The sequence below is a fragment of the Trachemys scripta genome, chromosome 10 (assembly GCF_013100865.1).
Source record: "Trachemys scripta elegans isolate TJP31775 chromosome 10, CAS_Tse_1.0, whole genome shotgun sequence".
Lineage (NCBI taxonomy): Eukaryota > Metazoa > Chordata > Testudines > Emydidae > Trachemys > Trachemys scripta.
Genome location: NC_048307.1, coordinates 5,669,237 through 5,675,236, shown reverse-complemented (window position 1 = coordinate 5,675,236; position 6,000 = coordinate 5,669,237).

Genomic DNA, 6,000 nt, shown 5'->3' with positions numbered 1-6,000 from the left:
TGCAGAAACAGGCCTAAACTACTGAGCAGACTTCATTTTCAGCTACAAAGTTGGAAAAAGCTAGTAACGTAAAACTGACTCAAATTGATTTCTGTGGTTCCAGACCATAGTAAACTCTCAGTTCCATGTGAAGAAAGCAACTGCCCTGGGTGATAAATTGATTGTTTTCCTGTTAGTTTTGGAATTTGCCAGCCCTGTAAACGGCTGCCCTTGCCCAGGGCCCCTTGTCCAGACTGAAGCTGGAGAACAATAAACAGCTAGTTGGAAGATTCTTAGAGCCCCTCCATTTTAAGCAGCCAGCTGCGAAACTCCGTGAGGCTGGTCATAAATTGTCTGATTATCTGCAAGTGGCATCTTTAAGTGGAATAAAAGAAACCGCGTAGGGCTTGCTTTCTATAGAAAGAATAGTGTATGCATTTCAAGTATAAATCCAATGCTGGGATCTGCAAAAGCACAGGACACACGTCCACCTCTTCCCTTATTGATGGCAATTGTTGGAAAGCAAAAATAATTCTGTCTGACTCATTATTCCTTTAGGTCTAGGTGACATATCACCATCTCTTTAACGCTGGAAGACAAGTCATGCAAGGAGACTCAGCATAAACTTAAAGACTTCATAAAGATTCACTCCTCTCCTCCCCGACCCACGCACTTACCAATGGGATCTACTCCCAGGTGTGGGGCGTTTGATTTAGAAGGAAGGCGTGTGTTAAAAATAGACATCAAGATGATGCGTGGAAGATCACGGGGGAATCCAATAAAATAAAATGACATCAAAAGAAAATAGCCAAATGGAATTTGAAAGTCAAAAGCTGAGAAAGCTTTAAAGAGACAGTCTCTTTTCATGTAGATTCTAGCTATAAATATAGGGTCATCTCCTCAGCGGGGGTAAATCTTTAATGGAGCTGATATACAGTGGCTGAGGACCTGGTTCATAATCATGAGTCTGCCTATCTTCCCATTTTAAGTAATATAATACCAACCCCAATCCCTTCCTCTGATTCAAGAATTGAAGCCACATAGCAAGGAAATGGCATAATAATATACTCTTCCCTTGAATGAGTGTATCAGTTACATATTAGCAACCCTTTGCTGTGTCTACCAGGCCAGATTCTGGAAGAACTTGCCAACTATCACTTTTAAGTTCCTCTGCATGGCATAAAATTGAGAGAACTTCTTTGCCAACACAGGAGATGCCAAATCAGAGGCTTTGGACTGAAGTTGACGTTCAATTTTCTCCTGGAACGGGCTAGTATAAAGTGAATCTTGGGCCCCTCCGTTACTGCAGATCATCTGTCTAATGCTGCAGAGGAAGCGACAGCTTTGACTCTGAGTGGAGAGGAGAATGCAGTGATTTTTGCTAATTATCATCAACCTCTAAGCTTCCCCCCAAAACGAATTGTCAGTTTGACGTTCCCAGTGTTATGTGAGCAGTGATGTCCTTGCTTACCATTGTCACATGGTATGAAATCTTGGCTCACTACTTACACGATCATACCAGAGTCAAATGAATCATACGGGTAAGGCAAGCTGTACTTTCTGGTCCTCTTCTTTTCCTCATCAGCCCATCCTTGTGCTTGTTCGGTTTAACTTTTGCCTATCACCACATCTGGTTTTGATCAAACATGTGGAGATAAAGTCCCTGAACTCCTTACAAGCCCCCGGCCCAAACACTGTAATTCAAATGATTTGCCTAATGCGCCCCCATTAAATTGAATCTCTTAAAAGAGAGAGTGAGAATTCCTAGTGCTGATGGAAGTTCAAAGTCAACATAGTGTGAATCCGGAATAGATGGCTGTCACTCAGACTGATATCACCTCCCGGAACTATCTAATCAAACACATTCTGCCTCAGAGCTGGGAGGCTGGTGGAACGAAACTTTAAATGGTGTTTTCATCTATGCTGGAATGGCACGATTTGTGCTTTCGTTTGTTTGTGGAGCAACTGCTTTTAAAAAACTATGCTAATCATAACAATAATGATTATTTCAGTGAAATCTAAACCAGCTAGAGGACTACGTGCCCCCAAACAGTCCAGTCTTTTCAAATTTCTGTTGAGTTGAGCCAATACAAAAATAAAGTCTATATTCTTGTATAACCTTTGGGCTCAGTATATTTCTAAAAACCAGTGCTTTTGGGGCTAGTGTATGTTTTTAATTTAAGGTGAAATGTAACATTTTGCCAATATGCTGTTATGGGAAGTGAAATTTCTCTTTTAAACTCTTTAATCTTTTTATTCATGTGTTTTCAGGCAGGGACGGTGTTTGTCATATGCTGCCTTATGTAAAATAAGCAACTCTATTTCCTCTCTTCTAAACAAACACACTGCATTTTCTCCCTATCTATCATATAAATGAATGCACCATGTTGTCAATCTATCACATTTCTAAGGTGCTTGTCATCATAGTATGCAGGCAGTACATAAAAATATAATGAAGTTAAATTAAATAAAGAAAACCAATGCTCCACTCACAGTAAAACTGGGACAAATTGCATTGAGAGGGTTGGCAAGACGAGAATTTCACCCTCCATATTTAAGCACAGGACCTTTCAGAATTATCTTTACTAGCAGCAGCAACATCACAATGTCCTCAGGGCTTCTACATCTGTAAAATACCAGTATTGCCAACCCAAGACGTTCAAAATTATGAGTCAGGCTCCCAGAATATCATGAAATTGACTTAAAATAATTAAATGTGGAGATCTTCTTTTTGTCTTTGGTTTTTTGATTTTTTTCTCCTCAGCCATGACATGGGTTAGAATTTTGCTTTGTTATAACATGAAAAGTGAAGGCTCTCCTGTAATAACATGACTCCAGGAGCTGGGACATTAAGAAAGGCAGCAAATATTGCGAGGCTCGCAATCAAATCATGAAGTCTGGCAACACCTAAAATCACTCCTAAAGTTGTAGGCCTGCAGCATTGTAATTCTATTAGCCTCAGTGAATTTACTCCTGATTTATATTTAGACTTGGCAGAATTAATTTTTTTTTAAATAATTTTGATGGGTAATATCAATGAAAGCATTTTTTCAACTTGGATCTATTTACATTTTCACAATTGTGCAAAATTATAGGTTTTAAGCATTTTTTTCAATTTTTCTTCATTTACTTTTTCACAGTTGTGGGAAATTATGGGAGGGCTCAGACAGTAAGGGGGCTCAGACAATAATTATTTAGTTACAATAGAGATTGAGATTCAAAAAGTTAAAGATTTATAACCATTAAAACACAAATTGTCACCATCACGTCAATACCTACAGTGTAAATCACCGTAAATCCAAGTCTAATAAGTTCTCCAGCAGCGTTTTTCTCATTTTGCCTAGCTGTAAATTTCAATTATTGTAGATGGAAATATTTTTTGTCAGTTTGTTTGTGTACGTTGAAATCAACACTTACCAATAAAAATAGAAGCTTTCGATGCCTATTTCGATTGGTGAAAAAGGAGACTCCGACTCACTGTCCAGATCCTTGGCTGGTATAAATTTGCATGGCTCAAGGAGCTACGCCGATTTTACCAGCTGAGAATCTGTCCGTTTGTGCGTATTGCTATGCAATGGAAGTGTGCCTCTGATTGCAGGATAAGGGCCTCAGATTGCAGGATAAGGGCCACAGAGAATGCAGTGAGACCTGGGCTCATATCTCCCATGTGCTCTGAGCATGCAACTGGTCCTCACAAACAATACAGAATTAAAATGCTTATTGTTAATAAAAGAGGGAGCTCAACGTTTTAAGCAAACCTGAAATGAAACAAATAGGCCAATTCAGGTTAGTTGTGCCTGTACTGCACATTTGAAGCTGAATGTACTCTTACTCCATTTCACCTAAGATTTTTCCATCAGAAAGTGGTGAGTTACAGTTAAATGGCAGATGATATTTTCTGATTGTGTGACCAATCGCTTGGTTTTGTGCATGACTAGCTATTTGTTGGGGGAGAGTGCTTCAAAGCTTAACCGCCCCTTTTGCAGCTCAACAAAGAAGCTACACTCTTTGTGAACCCCTTAGATTAGTTGAGAGACAGGAATCTTTTTAGAGCTTCATATGAGAAGCACAGAAGTACCCGGGGCTGCCTTTTTTGTAGAGGACTCAGAATATGCTAGTTTACAAACTTGCGGCTAGAAGAATTCAACCGCAGAAAAACAGAAATCGGCAGTTGAATATAGAGTGGCCAGTTCTTATCTATTCAGGGATACAATTTCAAACAGCCTCCTTTAATGTATCCTCAAAAATTATAGACACATCTCTTTGCACAGTTACCATCCTGTGGGCCCAAATCCGGTCCCTTCAGGCCTAGCTTCTCGGTTTGTACACATGACAGATGTGCCCCTTCTTCTTGGGAATACAGTATATTTTTAGAGACCTAATGGAAATATGGGCCTCACTGTTCAACAGATTCTTTTGGTCTTTGGCAGAAGTTCTATAAGGTCGCAATTCTGGAAAGCATATCAGCATATGCCTAAATCCCATTGACTTTACTGGGAATTAAACATATGCTTAAAATTAAATGCATGCATAAGTACCTCCTTGACCAGGGATGTTTTCCTGAATTGGGGCACAAGAGCAGAATTGTTGGTTGATTTGTTTTCCATCCAGCACCTCAGGTACATGATGTTATATCCCCCTGGAGTTATTTTATACATACAGCAGGACACACACAATTTTGCTGCCTGCTTGCCCAGTTTTGGCTTGACATCATCCAGTGAATTCTGTTTATGTAGAGTAATCAATCTGGGGCATTGTCTGCAGTAGATCTTTTTACACCGGCCCAGCCAAAGAAGGTTTTGGACATGCAATCCATTCCTAGTTAGGTTTCCCTACATTAAATGTGAGACCCATGTGCATCTTTCCAAGAGAATAGATGGCAGGAAGTTATGTTCTCTTTCTTTCTCTCTCTCTCGCTCTCTCTCTGTTGCTTCTAATCCATCTGTCCCTTCATGTGACTGTGTTTAATTTGTATTTGTGCTTGTTAATGTGAAGCTGTGAATGTGTCTCTGCACTGAGATTCCATTTAGTTGAGAACATTTACATAAATGAACCAGAATTGAAGGAGAAGAGTGTTATTAAGGTATGGGAATAAGAGAGCCTGTGATGGGGCTGATAGACCCCACGCTGGCAGCGATCGGGTTAATGAGCCAGGTGGGCTCCACACAGTGGACAAGAGGGTGAAGGAAAAAGCTCGTGGACCCAGTTGACCTGCTGTGCTACAACTGCTGCCAGTGTCAGGTGTGGAGAGCGGAGGTAAAAGGAGGAGGTCTAGCCCAGTTCAGGGCTGATCAGGGAGGAGTGCAGAGCTCTACATCTCTCTCAGAAAGGGAAGCCTGGTTCGAGCCTGAAGTGTAGACAACCTGCTACCTGGAAGAGCCTCCTGGAAGAGAGAGGAACACTGAATCCAGGAGACAGTCAAAGATGACTGGCCACACAAACCCCTAGCCACGATCTCTCGGATGACCCTGACTTTTGAGTTTACAGTTTGCCTTTGTTTTCTTAGACTTTAAAACCCTGGAAGGACAGAGGCTGAGCCAGTCTACCCTGAACCAGAGAGATGGGTCAGCCAACCATCAAAGACTCTCAGCTGGAAGGGTCACGCCCCAACCGGAGGCATTGCTGAGACACTTTGGTTACAGAGCCTCTGTGAAACTTATGGAGCAGCCCTTCCCCTCCTCACCTCCCTAAAAAAAACCATGCAAACAAAAAGAAAGGTTCAAAGCCACAACGTGTTTTTAATCAGAATAAAATCTCTGCAAAGCCCCAGCACCTCTCATTGCGGTTTCCTCCTGATAATATTTGGTGAGTCAATGGATTTGCACCCCCGGTTTAAAGTATTTCCTATATTTTCAACCCCCACCTCGCCCCCTGAAAATGACTAACATTTAGAACCATGGCGCAGTTTGCCTGTCTGTGCAATAAGAGCAGATCTGAGGACAAAACCACAATTTATACAGCCATTTAGAATCTCGGCTGTGTTCTTTATGAGATGGTTTAGCTGGACACTGATTTATTCTC